Raw genomic sequence first — 20012 nt, 5'->3', positions numbered from 1 at the left:
GAAACTTGTGCGTGATCCAAAAGCGGGTAACTTGTTTTTTTTTTTTTTTTGTAATGCCCAAAATTTAGCGCTTTTCGCTGTACAGGGCCTCCCATGATTTTTTTTGTTTTTTTTTTTTTTTCTTCCCCTCGTAGACCCACTCTGGCGACCCAGTCGGGTCGCCCGAGGCTGGGGCGAAGGAGATGGGTTGACCTAGTCGGGTGACCCAAGTTGGGTCGACCCAGGCGTGCGATCCTGGCTGGGGACAGCAAGTCGATTCTATAAGTTTGCTTGCAAATTTTGCTAGCTAGGTCGGCTCACCAAGTCATCTAACCATGTGGTCTTTGCCAAATCAAGAATTGACTCTTTAAGTCCACTCACAGCTCGTTGCCCTGTCGAGTTGCTTCTCTAAGCCCACTCACCATGTCAGCTCACCAAGTCGATTGTTCAAGTACGTTGCCAAGTCAACTCTTTAAGTTCGCTCACCAGGTCAGCCCGCCCAAGTCACCTCTTTAAGTTCGTTCGCCAGGTCGGCCCGCCCAAGTCGCATCAGCGGGCTAACTCGCCGAGTCACCTCACGAAGTTGACTCTTTAAGTGCGCTCACCAAGTCAGCTCACCAAGTCGACTCAGCATCTTGCCTCGATAAGTTGGCTTGCCGAGTTACCCCACCAAGTCGTCGCCTCTTTAAGCCCGCTCACCATGTCAGCTCGTCAGGTCGGCTCACCAAGTCGACTAATCAAGTAGGCCCACCAAGTCGCCTCAAGGATAGCTCCTCACCATGAGTCACCTCACCATGTTGACTCAATGAGTCGCCTCACCATGTTGACTCTTTGAGCCTGCTTGCCAAGTCGCCTCACCAAGTCAACTCGAGTACGTTGCCAAGTTGACTCTTTAAGTTCGCTCGCCAGGTCGACTCGCCAAGTCATCTCACCATGTCATCTCAACAAACCAACTCGCCGAGTCGCCTCACCACGTCGGCTCTCTAATACCGCTTGCCAAGTCACCCCACCAACTCGCCCTGTTAGGCCCACTCACCACATCACCCCATTAGGCCCACTCTCACCAAGTGGACTCTTTAAGTCTGCTCATAAAGTCGAGCCACCAAGTACTCTCACCAAGTCGACTCTTTAAGTCCTTTCGTCGAGTCACCCCACCAAGTACTCTCACCAAGTCAACTCTTTAGGTCCGTTCATAGAGTCACCCCACCAAGTCTACCGTTCAAGTGGGTTCATCAAGTCACCCCACCAAGTTGACTCTTTAAGTTCATTCATCAAGTCACCCTGCCAGGTCAGCCCACAAATTACTCTCACCGAGTCGACTCTTTAAGTTCGTTCATCAAGTCACCCCGCCAGGTCAGCCCACCAAGTGGACTCTTTAAGTTCGTTCATGTAGTCACTCTGCCAAGTCGGCCCACCAGGTCGACTCTTTAATTTTGTTCATCAAGTCACCCCGCCAGGTCAGCCCACCAACTACTCTCACCAAGTCGACTCTTTAAGTTTGCTCACCATGTCACCCCGCCAGGTCGGCCCACCAAGTACTCTCACCAGGTCGACTCTTTAGGTTTGTTCATTAGGTCACCCCACCGAGTACTCTCACCAAGTCAACTCTTTAAGTTCGTTCATCAAGTCGCCCCGCCAGGTCGGCCCACCAAGTACTCTCACCAAGTCGACCCTTTAAGTTCGGTCATCAACTCACCCCGCCAGGTCGGCCCACCAAGTACTCTCACAAAGTCGACTCTTTAGGTTCGTTCATCAATTCACCCCGCCAGCTCGGCCCACCAAGTTCTCTCACCAGGTTGACTCTTTAAGTTCGTTCATCAAGTCACCCCGCCAGTTCGACCCACCAAGTACTCTCACAAAGTTGACTCTCTAAGTTCGTTCATCAAGTCACCCTGCCAGGTCAGCCCACCAAGTACTCTCACCAAGTCACCCCGCTAGTTTGACCCACCAAGTTGACTCTCTAAGTCCGTTCATCAAGTCACCCCGCCAGGTCGGCCCACCAAGTTGAATCTTTAAGTCCGTTCATCAAGTCACGTGACCAGGTCAGCCCACCGAGTACTCTCGCCAAGTCAACTCTTTAAGTTTGTTCATCAAGTCACCCGGCTAGGTCGGCCCACCAAGTCACCAAGTACTCTCACCAAGTTGACTCTCTAAGTCCGTTCATCAAGTCACCCCGCTAGGTTGGCCCACCAAGTCGAATCTTTAAGTCCATTCATCAAGTCACCCCACCAAGTACTCTAACCAAGTCGATTCTTCGAGTGCGTTCATCAAGTCACCCGACCAACTACTCTCACCAAGTCGACTCTTTAACTATGTTCATCAAGTCACCCCACCAAGCACTCTCACTACGTCAACTCTTTAGGTCCATTCATAAAGTCACCCCACCAGGTCGACCCTTCAAGTGCGTTCATCAAGTCACCCCACCAAGTACTCTCACCAATTCGACTCTTTAAGTCTTTTCATCAAGTCACCACACCAAGTACTCTCACCAAGTCAACTCTTTAGGACTGTTCATCAAGTAACCTCACCAAGTCGACCCTTGAAGTCCGTTCATCAAGTCAAACCCCACCAAGTACTCCCACCAAGTCGACTCTTTAAGTCAGTTCATGAAGTCACCCAACCAGGTCGGCCCACCAAGGACTCTCACCAAGTCGACTCTCTAAGTCTGTTCATCAGGTCACCCCACCGAGTACTCTCACCAAGTCAACTCTTTAGGTCCGTTCATCAAGTCACCTCGCAAAGTCGACCCTCTAAGTTCGTTCATCGAGTCACCCCGCCAAGTCGACTCTTGAAGTCCTTTCATCAAGTCACCCCGCCAAGCCGACTCTTTAAGTGCGTTCATCAAGTCACCAGAACAACTACTCTCACCAAGTCTACTCTTTAAGTCCGTTCATCAGTTCACCCCGCCAAGTACTCTCACCAAGTCAACTCTTTAGGTCCGTTCATCGAGTCACCCCACCAAGTCGACCCTTTAAGTCCGTTCATCAAGTCGCCCCGCCGAGTTGCTTCTCTAAGCCCACTCACCATGTCAGCTCAGCAAGTCGGTTGTTCAAGTACATTGCCAAGTCAACTCTTTAAGTTTGCTCACCAGGTCAGCCCGCCCAAGTCAGCTCTTTAAGTTCGTTCGCCAGGTCGGCCTGCCCAAGTCGCATCAGCGGGCTAACTCGCCGAGTCACCTCACGAATTTGACTCTTTAAGTGTGCTCACCAAGTCAGCTCACCAAGTTGACTCACCATCTCGCCTCGATAAGTTGGCTTGCCGAGTTACCCCACCAAGTCGTCGCCTCTTTAAGCCCGCTCACCGTGTCAGCTCGTCAGGTCGGCTCACCAAGTCGACTAATCAAGTAGGCCCACCAAGTCGCCTCAAGGATAGCTCCTCACCATGAGTTGCCTCACCATGTTGACTCAATGAGTCGCCTCATCATGTTGACTCTTTGAGCCCGCTCGCTAGGTCACCTCACCAAGTCGACTCGAGTAGGTCACCCCATTTGTTTTGTTTTTTTTTTTTCCCCTCGTAGACCCACTCTGGCGACCCAGTCGGGTCGCCCCGAGGCTGGGGCGATGGAGATGGGTTGACCTAGTCGGGTGACCCAAGTTGGGTCGACCCAGGCGTGCGATCCTGGCTGGGGACAGCAAGTCGATTCTATAAGTTTGCTTGCCAATTTTGCTAGCCAGGTCGGCTCACCAAGTCATCTAACCATGTGGTCTTTGCCAAATCAAGAATTGACTCTTTAAGTCCACTCACAGCTCGTTGCCCCGCCGAGTTGCTTCTCTAAGCCCACTCACCATGTCAGCTCACCAAGTCAGTTATTCAAGTACGTTGCCAAGTCAACTCTTTAAGTTCGCTCACCAGGTCAGCCCGCCCAAGTTGCCTCTTTAAGTTCGTTCGCCAGGTTGGCCCGCCCAAGTCGCATCAGTGGGCTAACTCGCCGAGTCACCTCACAAAGTTGACTCTTTAAGTGCGCTCACCAAGTCAGCTCACCAAGTCGACTCACCATCTCACCTCGATAAGTTTGCTTGCCGAGTTACCCCACCAAGTCGTTGCCTCTTTAAGCCCGCTCACCGTGTCAGCTCGTCAGGTCGGCTCACCAAGTCGACTAATCAAGTAGGCCCACCAAGTCGCCTCAAGGATAGCTCCTCACCATGAGTCGCCTCACCATGTTGACTCAATGAGTCGCCTCACCATGTTGACTCTTTGAGCCCGCTCACCAGGTCGCCTCACCAAGTCGACTCGAGTACATTGCCAAGTCGACTCTTTAAGTTCACTCGCCAGGTTGACTCGCCAAGTCAGCTCACCATGTCATCTCAATGAACCAACTCGCCGAGTCGCCTCACCACGTCGACTCTCTAATACTGCTCGCCAAGTCGCCCCACCAACTCGCCCCGTTAGGCCCACTCACCACATCGCCCCGTTAGGCCCACTCTCACCAAGTGGACTCTTTAAGTCTGCTCATAAAGTCGAGCCACCAAGTAATCTCACCAAGTCGACTCTTTAAGTCCTTTCGTCGAGTCACCCCACCAAGTACTCTCACCAAGTCAACTCTTTAGGTCCGTTCATAGAGTCACCCCACCAAGTCGACCCTTCAAGTGGGTTTATCAAGTCACCCAACCAAGTTGACTCTTTAAGTTCATTCATCAAGTCACCCCGCCAGGTCAGCCCACAAATTACTCTCACCGAGTCGACTCTTTAAGTTCGTTCATCAAGTCACCCCACCAGGTCGGCCCACCAAGTGGAGTCTTTAAGTTCGTTCATGAAGTCACTCTGCCAAGTCGGCCCACCAGGTCGACTCTTTAAGTTCGTTCATCAAGTCACCCCGCCAGGTCAGCCCACCAACTACTCTCACCAAGTTGACTCTTTAAGTTTGCTCACAAAGTCACCCCGCCAGGTCAGCCCACCAAGTACTCTCACCAGGTCGACTCTTTAGGTTTGTTCATCAGGTCACCCGACCGAGTACTCTCACCAAGTCGACTCTTTAAGTTCGTTCATCAAGTCACCCCGCCAGGTCGGCCCACCAAGTACTCTCACCAAGTCGACCCTTTAAGTTTGGTCATCAACTCACCCCGCCAGGTCGGCCCACCACGTACTCTCACAAAGTCGACTCTTTAGGTTCGTTCATCAATTCACCCCGCCAGCTCGGCCCACCAAGTTCTCTCACCAGGTCGACTCTTTAAGTTCGTTCATCAAGTCACCCCGCCAGTTCGACCCACCAAGTACTCTCACAAAGTCGACTCTCTAAGTTCGTTCATCAAGTCACCCTGCTAGGTCAGCCCACCAAGTACTCTCACCAAGTCACCCCGCTAGCTCAACCCACCAAGTCGACTCTCTAAGTCCGTTCATCAAGTCACCTCGCCAGGTCGGCCCACCAAGTCGAATCTTTAAGTCTGTTCATCAAGTCACGTGACCAGGTCAGCCCACCGAGTACTCTCGCCAAGTCGACTCTTTAAGTTTGTTCATCAAGTCACCCGGCCAAGTTGGCCCACCAAGTCACCAAGTACTCTCACCAAGTCGACTCTCTAAGTTCGTTCATCAAGTCACCCTGCCAGGTCGGCCCACCAAGTCGAATCTTTAAGTCTGTTCATCAAGTCACCCCACCAAGTACTCTAACCAAGTCGATTCTTCGAGTGCGTTCATCAAGTCACCCGACCAACTACTCTCACCAAGTCGACTCTTTAACTATGTTCATCAAGTCACCCCACCAAGCACTCTCACCACGTCAACTCTTTAGGTCCGTTCATAAAGTCACCCCACCAAGTACTCTCACCAATTCGACTCTTTAAGTCTTTTCATCAAGTCACCACACCAAGTACTCTCACCAAGTCAACTCTTTAGGACCGTTCATCAAGTCACCTTGCCAAGTAAACCCCTTAAGTCTGTTCATCAAGTCAAACCCCACCAAGTACTCCCACCAAGTCGACTCTTTAAGTCAGTTCACGAAGTCACCCAACCAGGTCGGCCCTCCAAGGACTCTCACCAAGTCGACTCTCTAAGTCTGTTCATCAGGTCACCCCACCGAGTACTCTCACCAAGTCAACTCTTTAGGTCCGTTCATCAAGTCACCCGGCAAAGTCGACCCTCTAAGTTCGTTCATCGAGTCACCCCGCCAAGTTGACTCTTTAAGTCCTTTCATCAAGTTACCCCGCCAAGCCAACTCTCTAAGTGCATTCATCAAGTCACCAGAACAACTACTCTCACCAAGTCGACTCTATAAGTCCGTTCATCAAGTCGGCCCACCAAGTACTCCCACCAAGTCGACTCTTTAAGTCCGTTCATCAGTTCACCCCGCCAAGTACTCTCACCAAGTCAACTCTTTAGGTCCGTTCATCGAGTCACCCCGCCAAGTCGACCCTTTAAGTCCGTTCATCAAGTCGCCCCACCGAGTTGCTTCTCTAAGCCCACTCACCATGTCAGCTTACCAAGTCGGTTGTTCAAGTACGTTTCCAAGTCAACTCTTTAAGTTCGCTCACCAGGTCAGCCCGCCCAAGTCGCCTCTTTAAGTTTGTTTGCCAGGTCGGCCCGCCCAAGTCGCATCAGCGGGCTAACTCGCCGAGTCACCTCACGAAGTTGACTCTTTAAGTGCGCTCAACAAGTCAGCTCACCAAGTTGACTCACCATCTTGTCTCGATAAGTTGGCTTGCTGAGTTACCCCACCAAGTCGTCGCCTCTTTAAGCCCGCTCACCGTGTCAGCTCGTCAGGTCGGCTCACCAAGTCGACTAATCAAGTAGGCCCACCAAGTCGCCTCAAGGATAGCTCCTCACCATGAGTTGCCTCACCATGTTGACTCAATGAGTCGCCTCACCATGTTGACTCAATGAGTCGCCTCACCATGTTGACTCTTTGAGCCCGCTCGCCAGGTCGCCTCACCAAGTCGACTCAAGTACGTTTCCAAGTCGACTCTTTAAGTTCGCTCGCCAGGTCGACTCGCCAAGTCAGCTCACCATGTCATCTCAACGAACCAACTCGCCGAGTCGCCTCACCACGTCGGCTCTCTAATACCGCTCGCCAAGTCGCCCCACCAACTCGCCCCGTTAGGCCCACTCACCACATCGCCCCGTTAGGCCCACTCTCACCAAGTGGACTCTTTAAGTCTGCTCATAAAGTCGAGCCACCAAGTACTCTCACCAAGTCGACTCTTTAAGTCCTTTCGTCGAGTCACCCCACCAAGTACTCTCACCAAGTCAACTCTTTAGGTCCATTCATAGAGTCACCCCACCAAGTCGACCCTTCAAGTGGGTTCATCAAGTCACCCCACCAAGTCGACTCTTTAAGTTCATTCATCAAGTCACCCCGCCAGGTTAGCCCACAAATTACTTTCACCGAGTCGACTCTTTAAGTTCGTTCATCAAGTCACCCCGCCAGGTCGGCCCACCAAGTGGACTCTTTAAGTTCATTCATGAAGTCACTCTGCCAAGTCAGCCCACCAGGTCGACTCTTTAAGTTCGTTCATCAAGTCACCCCGCCAGGTCAGCCCACCAACTACTCTCACCAAGTCGACTCTTTAAGTTTGCTCACCAAGTCACCCCGTCAGGTCGGCCCACCAAGTACTCTCACCAGGTCGACTCTTTAGGTTTGTTCATCAAGTCACCCCACCGAGTACTCTCACCAAGTCGACTCTTTAAGTTCGTTCATCAAGTCGCCCCGCCAGGTCGGCCTAGCAAGTACTCTCACCAGGTCGACCCTTTAAGTTCGGTCATCAACTCACCCCGCCAGGTCGGCCCACCACGTACTCTCACAAAGTCGACTCTTTAGGTTCGTTCATCAATTCACCCCGCCAGCTCGGCCCACCAAGTTCTCTCACCAGGTCGACTCTTTAAGTTCGTTCATCAAGACACCCCGCCAGTTCGACCCACCAAGTACTCTCACAAAGTCGACTCTCTAAGTTCGTTCATCAAGTCACCCTGCCAGGTCAGCCCACCAAGTACTCTCACCAAGTCACCCCGCTAGCTTGACCCACCAAGTCGACTCTCTAAGTCCATTCATCAAGTCACCCCGCCAGGTCGGCCCACCAAGTCGAATCTTTAAGTCCGTTCATCAAGTGACATGACCAGGTCAGCCCACCGAGTACTCTCGCCAAGTCGACTCTTTAAGTTTGTTCATCAAGTCACCCGGCCAGGTTGGCCCACCAAGTCACCAAGTACTCTCACCAAGTCGACTCTCTAAGTTCGTTCATCAAGTCACCCCGCCAGGTCGGCCCACCAAGTCGAATCTTTAAGTCCATTGATCAAGTCACCCCACCAAGTACTCTAACCAAGTCGATTCTTCGAGTGCGTTCATCAAGTCACCTGACCAACTACTCTCACCAAGTCGACTCTTTAACTATGTTCATCAAGTCACCCCACCAAGCACTCTCACCACGTCAACTCTTTAGGTCCGTTCATAAAGTCACCCCACCAGGTCGACCCTTCAAGTGCGTTCATCAAGTCACCCCACCAAGTACTCTCACCAATTCGACTCTTTAAGTCTTTTCATCAAGTCACCACACCAAGTACTCTCACCAAGTCAACTCTTTAGGACCGTTCATCAAGTCACCTCGCCAAGTAAACCCTTGAAGTCCGTTCATCAAGTCAAACCCCACCAAGTACTCCCACCAAGTCGACTCTTTAAGTCAGTTCACGAAGTCACCCAACCAGGTCGGCCCTCCAAGGACTCTCACCAAGTCGACTCTCTAAGTCTGTTCATCAGGTCACCCCACTGAGTACTCTCACCAAGTCAACTCTTTAGGTCCGTTCATCAAGTCACCCCGCAAAGTCGACCCTCTAAGTTCGTTCATCGAGTCACCCCGCCAAGTCGACTCTTTAAGTCCTTTCATCAAGTTACCCCGCCAAGCCGACTCTCTAAGTGCATTCATCAAGTCACCAGAACAACTACTCTCACCAAGTCGACTCTATAAGTCCGTTCATCAAGTCGGCCCACCAAGTACTCCCACCAAGTCAACTCTTTAAGTCCGTTCATCAGTTCACCCTGCCAAGTACTCTCACCAAGTCAACTCTTTAGGTCCGTTCATCGAGTCACCCCGCCAAGTCAACCCTTTAAGTCCGTTCATCAAGTCGCCCCGCCGAGTTGCTTCTCTAAGCCCACTCACAATGTCAGCTCACCAAGTCGGTTGTTCAAGTATGTTGCCAAGTCAACTCTTTAAGTTCGCTCACCAGGTCAGCCCGCCCAAGTCGCCTCTTTAACTTTGTTCGCCAGGTCGGCCCGCCCAAGTCGCATCAGCGGGCTAACTCGCCGAGTCACCTCACGAAGTTGACTCTTTAAGTGCGCTCACCAAGTCAGCTCACCAAGTCGACTCACCATCTCTCCTCGATAAGTTGGCTTGCTGAGTTACCCCACCAAGTCGCCTCAAGGATAGCTCCTCACCATGAGTCGCCTCACCATGTTGACTCAATGAGTCGCCTCACCATGTTGACTCTTTGAGCCCGCTCGCCAGGTCGCCTCACCAAGTCGAATCGAGTACGTTGCCAAGATGACTCTTTAATTTCGCTCACCAGGTCGACTCGCCAAGTCATCTCACCATGTCATCTCAACCAACCAACTCACCGAGTCGCCTCACCACGTCGGCTCTCTAATACCACTCGCCAAGTCGCCCCACAAACTCGCCCCGTTAGGCCCACTCACCACATCGCCCCGTTAGGCCCACTCTCACCAAGTGGACTCTTCAAGTCTGCTCATAAAGTCGAGCCACCAAGTACTCTCACCAAGTCGACTCTTTAAGTCCTTTCGTCGAGTCACCCCACCAAGTACTCTCACCAAGTCAACTCTTTAGGTCTGTTCATAGAGTCACCCCACCAAGTCGACCCTTCAAGTGGGTTCATCAAGTCACCCCACCAAGTCGACTCTTTAAGTTCATTCATCAAGTCACCCCGCCAGGTCAGCCCACAAATTACTCTCACCGAGTCGACTCTTTAAGTTCGTTCATCAAGTCACCCCGCCAGGTCAGCCCACCAAGTGGACACTTTAAGTTCGTTCATGAAGTCACTCTGCCAAGTCGGCCCACCAGGTCAACTCTTTAAGTTCGTTCATCAAGTCACCCCGCCAGGTCAGCCCACCAACTACTCTCACCAAGTCGACTCTTTAAGTTTGCTCACCAAGTCACCCTACCAGGTCGGCCCACCAAGTACTCTCACCAAGTCGACTCTTTAGGTTTGTTCATCAGGTCACCCCACCGAGTACTCTCACCAAGTCGACTCTTTAAGTTCGTTCATCAAGTTGCCCTGCCAGGTCGGCCCACCAAGTACTCTCACCAAGTTGACCCTTTAAGTTCGGTCATCAACTCACCCCGCCAGGTCGAACCACCACGTACTCTCACAAAGTCGACTCTTTAGGTTCGTTCATCAATTCACCCCTCCAGCTCGGCCCACCAAGTTCTCTCACCAGGTCGACTCTTTAAGTTCGTTCATCAAGTCACCCCGCCAGTTCGACCCACCAAGTACTCTCACAAAGTTGACTCTCTAAGTTCGTTCATCAAGTCACCCTGCCAGGTCAGCCCACCAAGTACTCTCACCAAGTCACCCCGCTAGTTCGACCCACCAAGTCGACTCTCTAAGTCCATTCATCAAGTCACCCCGCCAGGTCGGCCCACCAAGTCAAATCTTTAAGTCCATTCATCAAGTCACGTGACCAGGTCAGCCCACCGAGTACTCTCGCCAAGTCGACTCTTTAAGTTTGTTCATCAAGTCACCCGGCCAGGTTGGCCCACCAAGTCACCAAGTACTCTCACCAAGTTGACTCTCTAAGTCCGTTCATCAAGTCACCCCTCCAGGTCGGCCCACCAAGTCGAATCTTTAAGTCCGTTCATCAAGTCACCCCACCAAGTACTCTAACCAAGTTGATTCTTCGAGTGCGTTCATCAAGTCACCCGACCAACTACTCTCACCAAGTCGACTCTTTAACTATGTTCATCAAGTCACCCCACCAAGCACTCTCACCACGTCAACTCTTTAGGTCCGTTCATAAAGTCACCCCACCAGGTCGACCCTTCAAGTGCGTTCATCAAGTCACCCCACCAAGTACTCTCACCAATTCGACTCTTTAAGTCTTTTCATCAAGTCACCACACCAAGTACTCTCACCAAGTCAACTCTTTAGGACCGTTCATCAAGTCACCTCGCCAAGTCGACCCTTGAAGTCTGTTCATCAAGTCAAACCCCACCAAGTTGACTCTTTATGTCAATTCACGAAGTCACCCAACCAGGTCGGCCCACCAAGGACTCTCACCAAGTCGACTCTCTAAGTTTGTTCATTAGGTCACCCCACCGAGTACTCTCACCAAGTCAACTCTTTAGGTCTGTTCATCAAGTCACCCCGCAAAGTCGACCCTCTAAGTTCGTTCATCGAGTCACCCCGCCAAGTCGACTCTTTAAGTCCTTTCATCAAGTCACCCCGCCAAGCCGACTCTCTAAGTGCGTTCATCAAGTCACCAGAACAACTACTCTCACCAAGTCGACTCTATAAGTCCGTTCATCAAGTCAGCCCACCAAGTACTCCCACCAAGTCGACTCTTTAAGTCCGTTCATCAGTTCACCCCGCCAAGTACTCTCACCAAGTCAACTCTTTAGGTCCGTTCATCGAGTCACCCCGCCAAGTTGACCCTTTAAGTCCGTTCATCAAGTCGCCCCGCTGAGTTGCTTCTCTAAGCCCACTCACCATGTCAGCTCACCAAGTCGGTTGTTCAAGTACGTTGCCAAGTCAACTCTTTAAGTTCGCTCACCAGGTCAGCCCGCCCAAGTCACCTCTTTAAGTTCGTTCGCCAGGTCGGCCCGCCCAAGTCGCATCAGCAGGCTAACTCGCCGAGTCACCTCACGAAGTTGACTCTTTAAGTGCGCTCACCAAGTCAGCTCACCAAGTCGACTCACCATCTCGCCTCGATAAGTTGGCTTGCCGAGTTACCCCACCAAGTCGTCGCCTCTTTAAGCCCGCTCACCGTGTCAGCTCGTCAAGTCAGCTCACCAAGTCGACTAATCAAGTAGGCCCACCAAGTCGCCTCAAGGATAGCTCCTCACCATGAGTCGCCTCACCATGTTGACTCAATGAGTCGCCTCACCATGTTGACTCTTTGAGCCCGCTCGCCAGGTCGCCTCACCAAGTCGACTCGAGTACGTTGCCAAGTCGACTCTTTAAGTTCGCTCGCCAGGTCGACTCGCCAAGTCATCTCACCATGTCATCTCAACGAACCAACTCGCCGAGTCGCCTCACCACATCGGCTCTCTAATACCGCTCGCCAAGTTGCCCCACCAACTCGCCCCGTTAGGCCCACTCTCACCAAGTGGACTCTTTAAGTCTGCTCATAAAGTCGAGCCACCAAGTACTCTCACCAAGTTGACTCTTTAAGTCCTTTCGTCGAGTCACCCCACCAAGTACTCTCACCAAGTCAACTCTTTAGGTCCGTTCATAGAGTCACCCCACCAAGTCGACCCTTCAAGTGGGTTCATCAAGTCACCCCACCAAGTCGACTCTTTAAGTTCATTCATCAAGTCACCCCGCCAGGTCAGCCCACAAATTACTCTCACCGAGTCGACTCTTTAAGTTCGTTCATCAAGTCACCCCGCTAGGTCGGCCCACCAAGTGGACTCTTTAAGTTCGTTCATGAAGTCACTCTGCCAAGTCGGCCCACCAGGTCGACTCTTTAAGTTCGTTCATCAAGTCACCCCGCCAGGTCAGCCCACCAACTACTCTCACCAAGTCGACTCTTTAAGTTTGCTCACCAAGTCACCCCGCCAGGTCGGCCCACCAAGTACTCTCACCAGGTCGACTCTTTAGGTTTGTTCATCAGGTCACCCCACCGAGTACTCTCACCAAGTCGACTCTTTAAGTTCGTTCATCAAGTCACCCCGCCAGGTCGGCCCACCAAGTACTCTCACCAAGTCGACCCTTTAAGTTCGGTCATCAACTCACCCCGCCAGGTCGGCCCACCACGTACTCTCACAAAGTCGACTCTTTAGGTTCGTTCATCAATTCACCCTGCCAGCTCGGCCCACCAAGTTCTCTCACCAGGTCGACTCTTTAAGTTCGTTCATCAAGTCACCCTGCCAGTTCGACCCACCAAGTACTCTCACAAAGTCGACTCTCTAAGTTTGTTCATCAAGTCACCCTGCCAGGTCAGCCCACCAAGTACTCTCACCAAGTCACCCCGCTAGTTTGACCCACCAAGTCGACTCTCTAATTCCATTCATCAAGTCACCCTGCCAGGTCGGCCCACCAAGTCGAATCTTTAAGTCCGTTCATCAAGTCACGTGACCAGGTCAGCCCACCGAGTACTCTCGCCAAGTCGACTCTTTAAGTTTTTTCATCAAGTCACCCGGCTAGGTCGGCCCACCAAGTCACCAAGTACTCTCACCAAGTCGACTCTCTAAGTCCATTCATCAAGTCACCCCGCCAGGTTGGCCCACCAAGTCGAATCTTTAAGTCCGTTCATCAAGTGACCCCACCAAGTACTCTAACCAAGTCGATTCTTCGAGTGCGTTCATCAAGTCACCCGACCAACTACTCTCACCAAGTCGACTCTTTAACTATGTTCATCAAGTCACCCCACCAAGCACTCTCACCACATCAACTCTTTAGGTCCGTTCATAAAGTCACCCCACCAGGTCGACCCTTCAAGTGCGTTCATCAAGTCACCCCACCAAGTACTCTCACCAATTGGACTCTTTAAGTCTTTTCATCAAGTCACCACACCAAGTACTCTCACCAAGTCAACTCTTTAGGACCGTTCATCAAGTCACCTCGCCAAGTCGACCCTTGAAGTCCGTTCATCAAGTCAAACCCCACCAAGTACTCCCACCAAGTTGACTCTTTAAGTCAGTTCACGAAGTCACCCAACCAAGTCGGCCCACCAAGGACTCTCACCAAGTTGACTCTCTAAGTCTGTTGATCAGGTCACCCCACCGAGTACTCTCACCAAGTCAACTCTTTAGGTCTGTTCATCAAGTCACCCCGCAAAGTCGATCCTCTAAGTTCGTTCATCGAGTCACCCCGCCAAGTCGACTCTTTAAGTCCTTTCATCAAGTCACCCCGCCAAGCCGACTCTTTAAGTCCGTTCATCAAGTCACCGTCCTGATCTGGCCGAGCCGTTCTGGCGGAGCCATGCTAGCTGATCCAATCTGGGCGAGCCATTCTGGCCGACCCGATCTGGCCGAGCCGTTCTGGGAAAGCCATGCTAGCCGAGCCGATCTGGGCGAGCCATTCTGGCTGAGCCGATCTGGGCGACCCGTTCTGGGTGAGCCAATCTTTGCAACCCGTTCTGGCCGAGCCATGCTGGCCGGGCCATGCTGGCCGAGCCATTCTGGCCGAGCTGATCTAGGCGAGTCGTTCTGGCCGAGCCATGCTGGCTGAGCCGTTTTGGCCGAGCCGATCTGGGCGAGCCGTTCTTGCCGAGCCATGCTGGCCGAGCTGTTCTGGCCGAGCCATGCTGGCCGAGCCGATCTGGGCTAGCCGTTCTGGCCAAGCCGATCTGGCCGAGCTCCAAAAATAGTGTCATGGATGGTTGTTTGGTCGCCTCTGTGCCAACTCGATCAGCACAACATTGGGAATGGTTCGACAGCGGTTGTCGTTCCAATGTGTCATCGGGATGTCTTGGAACGTAGCCTTTCAAGTGCAAGCTCGCGTCTAGCACTTGGATTGTGCGTCGTCACAAGTGAATGGGGAGATCTCTTTGTGAATGGCGGCATGGAGATTGCAAGAGAAAATTGACTTAGTAGTCGAAGCATTGGCCTCGGGCCATTGTGACGGCCTTGCAATTTCTCTATAATTGCAACCTATGTTTGCGTAGTAGCAGAGTTTGCATGTAAGATTGGCCTTTGTTCTTGACGGTTCCAAGTACTCTCACCGAGTCACCAAGTCACCATGCTGGCCGACCTGATCTGGCTGAGCCAATCTGGGTGAGCCATGCTGGCCGAGCCAAGCTGGCCGAGCAGATCTGGGTGAGCCATGCTGGCCGAGCCGATCTGGGCGAGCCATTCTGGCCGAGCCGATCTGGGCGAGCTCCAAAAACGGTGTCGTGGATGGCTGTTTGGTCACATTTTTCATTGAATTGGATTTTTAAGGGAGTTGTCCGCGCTGTCGCAGATTTCTAATGCAGAGCGAGCCTCGCACTAATAGCTTATATAGGAGAGGTTGTTACCGCGAGCCTCTCCCGTGCCCCTTTCATTGATTCAACATTGGTGTCTAGGCGGATCGGATTGTTGGGTTTTCAAACGGTGTATGCCGATGTTGAATGAATGAAAGGGGCATGAAGCGATCTCAGTGCTTTTCCTCGGCTCTCCTTTAGATCATGTTTTTCGATGACTCAATTTTGGAAAAGGTGAGGCAGCGGTTGCCGATCCATGGCGTGTGTTTTTGGTGGTTTTAAAACTTGATCTAAACGTGAGCCCTTGTCTAGCACTCCGGCGTTGCTTGGTATAATGGCAATTTGCTATGGGTGCTTGGCGCTCTAGCAATTTGTCATTGTGTACTTATCGCGGCTACATGGGAGCTTTAATATCGAAAGCTCTCGGCGAAAAATGGTGGCCGAGCCATGCTGGCCGACCCAATCTGGCTTAGCCATTTTCGTCGACCCGATCTGGCTCTCGTTTCTCACTCCAACGACACAAATTCGGGAGTTGTTCGATAGCGGTTGTCATTCCAATGTGTCATTGCGGTGATCTGGAGAGCGATGCTAAGTGAGGGAGCCCTTGTCCATGGCGTGTGTTTTTGGTGGTTTTAAAACTTGATCTAAACGTGAGCCCTTGTCTAGCACTCTGGCGTTGCTTGGTATAATGGCAATTTGCTATGGGTGCTCGGCCCTCTAGCAATTTGTCATGGTGTACTTATCGCGGCTACATGGGAGCTTTAATATCGAAAGCTCTCGGCGAAAAATGGTGGCCGAGCCATGCTGGCCGACCCAATCTGGCTTAGCCATTTTCGTCGACCCGATCTGGCTCTCGTTTCTCACTCCATCGGCACAAATTCGGGAGTTGTTCGACAGCGGTTGTCGTTCCAATGTGTCATTGCGTTGATCTGGAGAGCGATGCTAAGTGCGGGAGCTTGTGTCTAGCATTTGGGGATGTTTGTGCAAGCGAGCAGGGGAGCTTCTTTTATCGGAACCTCTCCGTGGCCTTTGAATATAGACCCAGTGCCGACGATATCGATGGATACGAGCCTTGGATTATAAAATTGTTCAGCTAACATTGGTTTTTGTGAGAGATGGGTACGAAAGCACTTCCCGATCGATACGCGGGAGTTCCCTAAGATCGCCTCTGTGCCAACTCGATCAGCACAACATTGGGAATGGTTCGACAGCGGTTGTCGTTCCAATGTGTCATCAGGATGTCTTGGAATGTGGCCTTTCAAGGGCGAGCTCGCGTCTAGCACTTGAATTGTGCGTCGTCACAAGTGAATGGGGAGATCTCTCTGTGAACGGCGGCATGGCGATTGCAAGAGAAAATTGACTTAGTAGTAACCTATGTTTGCGCAGTAGCAGAGTTTGCATGTTAGATTGGCCTTTGTTCTTGACAGTTCGAAGTACTCTCACCGAGTCAGCAAGTCACCATGCTGGCCGAGCCGATCTGGCCGAGCCATGCTGGCCGAGCCATTCTGGCCGAGCCGATCTGGGCGAGCTCCAAAAATGGTGTCGTGGATGGCTGTTTGGTCACATTTTTCATTGAATTGGATTTTTAAGGGAGTTGTCTGCGCTGTCACAGATTTCTAATGCAGAGCGAGCCTCGCACTAATAGCTTATATAGGAGAGGTTGTTGCCGTGAGCCTCTCCCGTGCCCCTTTCATTCATTCAACATTGGTGTCTAGGCGGATCGGATTGTTGGGTTTTCAAACGGTGTATGCCGATGTTGAATGAATGAAAGGGGCATGAAGTGATCTCAGTGCTTTTCCTCGGCTCTCCTTTAGATCATGTTTTTCGATGACTCAATTTTGGAAAAGGTGAGGCAGCGGTTGCCGATCCATGGCGTGTGTTTTTGGTGGTTTTAAAACTTGATCTAAACGTGAGCCCTTGTCTAGCACTCCGGTGTTGCTTGGTATAATGGAAATTTGCTATGGGTGCTCGGTGCTCTAGCAATTTGTCATGGTGTACTTATCGCGGCTACATGGGAGCTTTAATATCGAAAACTCTCGGCGAAAAATGGTGGCCGAGCCATGCTGGCCGACCCAATCTGGCTTAGCCATTTTCGTCGACCCGATCTGGCTCTCGTTTCTCACTCCATCGGCACAAATTCGGGAGTTGTTCGACAGCGGTTGTCATTCCAATGTGTCATTGCGGTGATCTGGAGAGCAATGCTAAGTGCGGGAGCTTGCGTCTAGCATTTGGGGATGTTTGTGCAAGCGAGCAGGGGAGCTTCTCTTATCGGAACCTCTCCGTGGCCTTTGAATATAGACCCAGTGCCGACGATATCGATGGATACGAGCCTTGGATTATAAAATTGTTCAGCTAACATTGGTTTTTGTGAGAGATGGGTACGAAAGCACTTCTCGAACGATACGCGGGAGTTCCCTAAGATCGCCTCTGTGCCAACTCAATTGGCACAACGTTGGGAATGGTTCGACAGCGGGTTTCGTTCCAATGTGTCATCGGGATGTCTTGGAACGCGGCCTTTCAAGGGCGAGCTCGCGTCTAGCACTTGAATTGTGCGTCGTCACAAGTGAATGGGGAGATCTCTCTATGAACGGCGGCATGGCAATTGCAAGAGAAAATTGACTTAGTAGTCAGAGCGTTGGCCTCGGGCCATTGTGACGGCCTTGCAATTTCTCTATAATTGCAACCTATGTTTGCGCAGTAGCAGAGTTTGCATGTTAGATTGGCCTTTGTTCTTGACAGTTCGAAGTACTCTCACTGAGTCAGCAAGTCACCATGCAGGCCGAGCCGATCTGGCCGAGCCATGCTGGCCGAGCCGATCTGGGCGAGCCATTCTGGCCGAGCCGATCTGGGCGAGCCCCAAAAACGGTGTCGTGGATGGCTGTTTGGTCACATTTTTCATTGAATTGGATTTTTAAGGATTTTGTCTGCGCTGTCGCAGATTTCTAATGTAGAGCGAGCCACGCACTAATAGCTTATATAGGAGAGGTTGTTGCCGCGAGCCTCTACCATGCCCCTTTCATTGATTCAACATTGGTGTCTAGGCGGATCGGATTGTTGGGTTTTCAAACGGTTTATGCTGATGTTGAATGAATGAAAGGGGCATGAAGCGATCTCAGTGCTTTTCCTCGGCTCTCCTTTAGATCATGTTTACTGATGACTCAATTTTGGAAAAGGTGAGGCAGCGTTTGCCGATCCATGGCGTGTCTTTTTGGTGATTTTAAAACTTGATCTAAACGTGAGCCCTTGTCTAGCACTCCGGCATTGCTTGGTATAATGGCAATTTGCTATGGGTGCTCAGCGCTCTAGCAATTTTGTCGTGGTGTACTTATCGCTGCTACATGGGAGCTTTAATATCGAAAGCTCTAAGCAAAAAATGGTGGCCGAGCCATGCTGGCCGACCCGATCTGTCTTAGCCGTTTTGGTCAACCCGATCTGGCTCTTCTTTCTCACTCCATCGGCACAAATTCGGGAGTTGTTCGATAGCGGTTGTCGTTCCAATGTGTCATTGCGGTGATCTGTAGAGCGATGCTAAGGGTGGGAGCTTGCGTCTAGCATTTGGGGATTTTTGTGCAAGAGAGCAGGGGAGCTTCTCTTATCGGAACCTCTCCATGGCCTTTGAATATAGACCCAGTGCCGACGATATTGATGGATACGAGCCTTGGATTCTAAAATTGTTCAGCTAACATTGGTTTTTGGGAGAGATGGGTACGAAAGCACTTCCCGATCGATTCGCGGGAGCTCCCTAAGATCGCCTTTGTGCCAACTTGATCGGCACAACATTGGGAATGGTTCGACAGCGGTTGTCATTCCAATGTGTCATCGGGATGTCTTGGAACGCGGCCTTTAAAGGGCAAGATCGTGTCTAGCACTTGGATTGTGCGTCGTCACAAGTGAATGGGGAGATCTCTCTGTGAACGGCGGCATGGTGATTGCAAGAGAAAATTGACTTAGTAGTCGGAGCATTGGCCTCGGGCCATTGTGACGGCCTTGCAATTTCTCTATAATTGCAACCTATGTTTGTGCAGTAGCAGAGTTTGCATGTAAGATTGGCCTTTGTTCTTGACAGTTCCAGGAGATGACCTCCGGAACTTTTGGATTGGGCCCCTTCAAGGTGAAATTCATCTAGTTGATCGGATGAGCTCGATGACCATTTCACTCCCTTGGCTCCATGAATTCAAATCCCATCCAGCTGCCGTGAAGCCATCCCGATTTTGCTATGCGAGGGCTCTCTCCCCAGAGTCATTCTCTTTGCAACAACTTCTTTGGCAAAAAAAATTCGGAATGGTTCGGCAGCGGTTGTCATTCCAATGGTGCCATTGTGGTGGTTGCCTGGGCAGCGATCTGAAGGGCGAGCTGTCGTCTAGCAGTTGGGCTGCGCATCACGGGTGACAAGGGAGCCTTTGTAATCGGAAGCTCCCCGTGACCATTTGATGAGAAGAGCCATTGCTTGTGTGAGCAAGGATGAATGCAGCCTCGGATTCCAAACGAAATCAACGACATTGGATCTATATATAAGAGCGGAATGAAGCAGCAGCCCGTTTGCCATGCGCGGCTCCCCAAAGTTGCTCGTCTTTCTCACTCCATCGGCACAAATTCGGGAGTTGTTCGACAGCGGTTGTCGTTCCAATGTGTCATTGCGGCGATCCGGAGAGCGATGCTAAGGGCAGGAGCTTGTGTCTAGCATTTGGGATGTTTGTGCGAGCGAGCAGGGGAGCTTCTCTTATCGGAACCTCTCCATGGCCTTTGAATATATAGACCCAGTGCCAACGATATCGATGGATACGAGCCTTGGATTCTAAATTTTTTCACAGCTAAGATTGGTTTTTGTGAGAGATGGGTACGAAAGCACATCCTGATTGCTACGCGGGAGCTCCCTAAGGTTGCCTCTGTGCCAACTTGATCGGCACAACATTGGGAATGGTTCGACAGCGGTTGTCGTTCCAATGTGTCATCGGGGGATGTCTTGGAAAGTGGC

Source organism: Cupressus sempervirens, chromosome 2 (genome assembly GCF_028749045.1).
Source record: "Cupressus sempervirens isolate cs-2001-9-10 chromosome 2, ASM2874904v1, whole genome shotgun sequence".
In the NCBI taxonomy this organism is placed as follows: Eukaryota; Viridiplantae; Streptophyta; class Pinopsida; order Cupressales; family Cupressaceae; genus Cupressus; species Cupressus sempervirens.
This window is presented reverse-complemented; position numbering follows the sequence as displayed.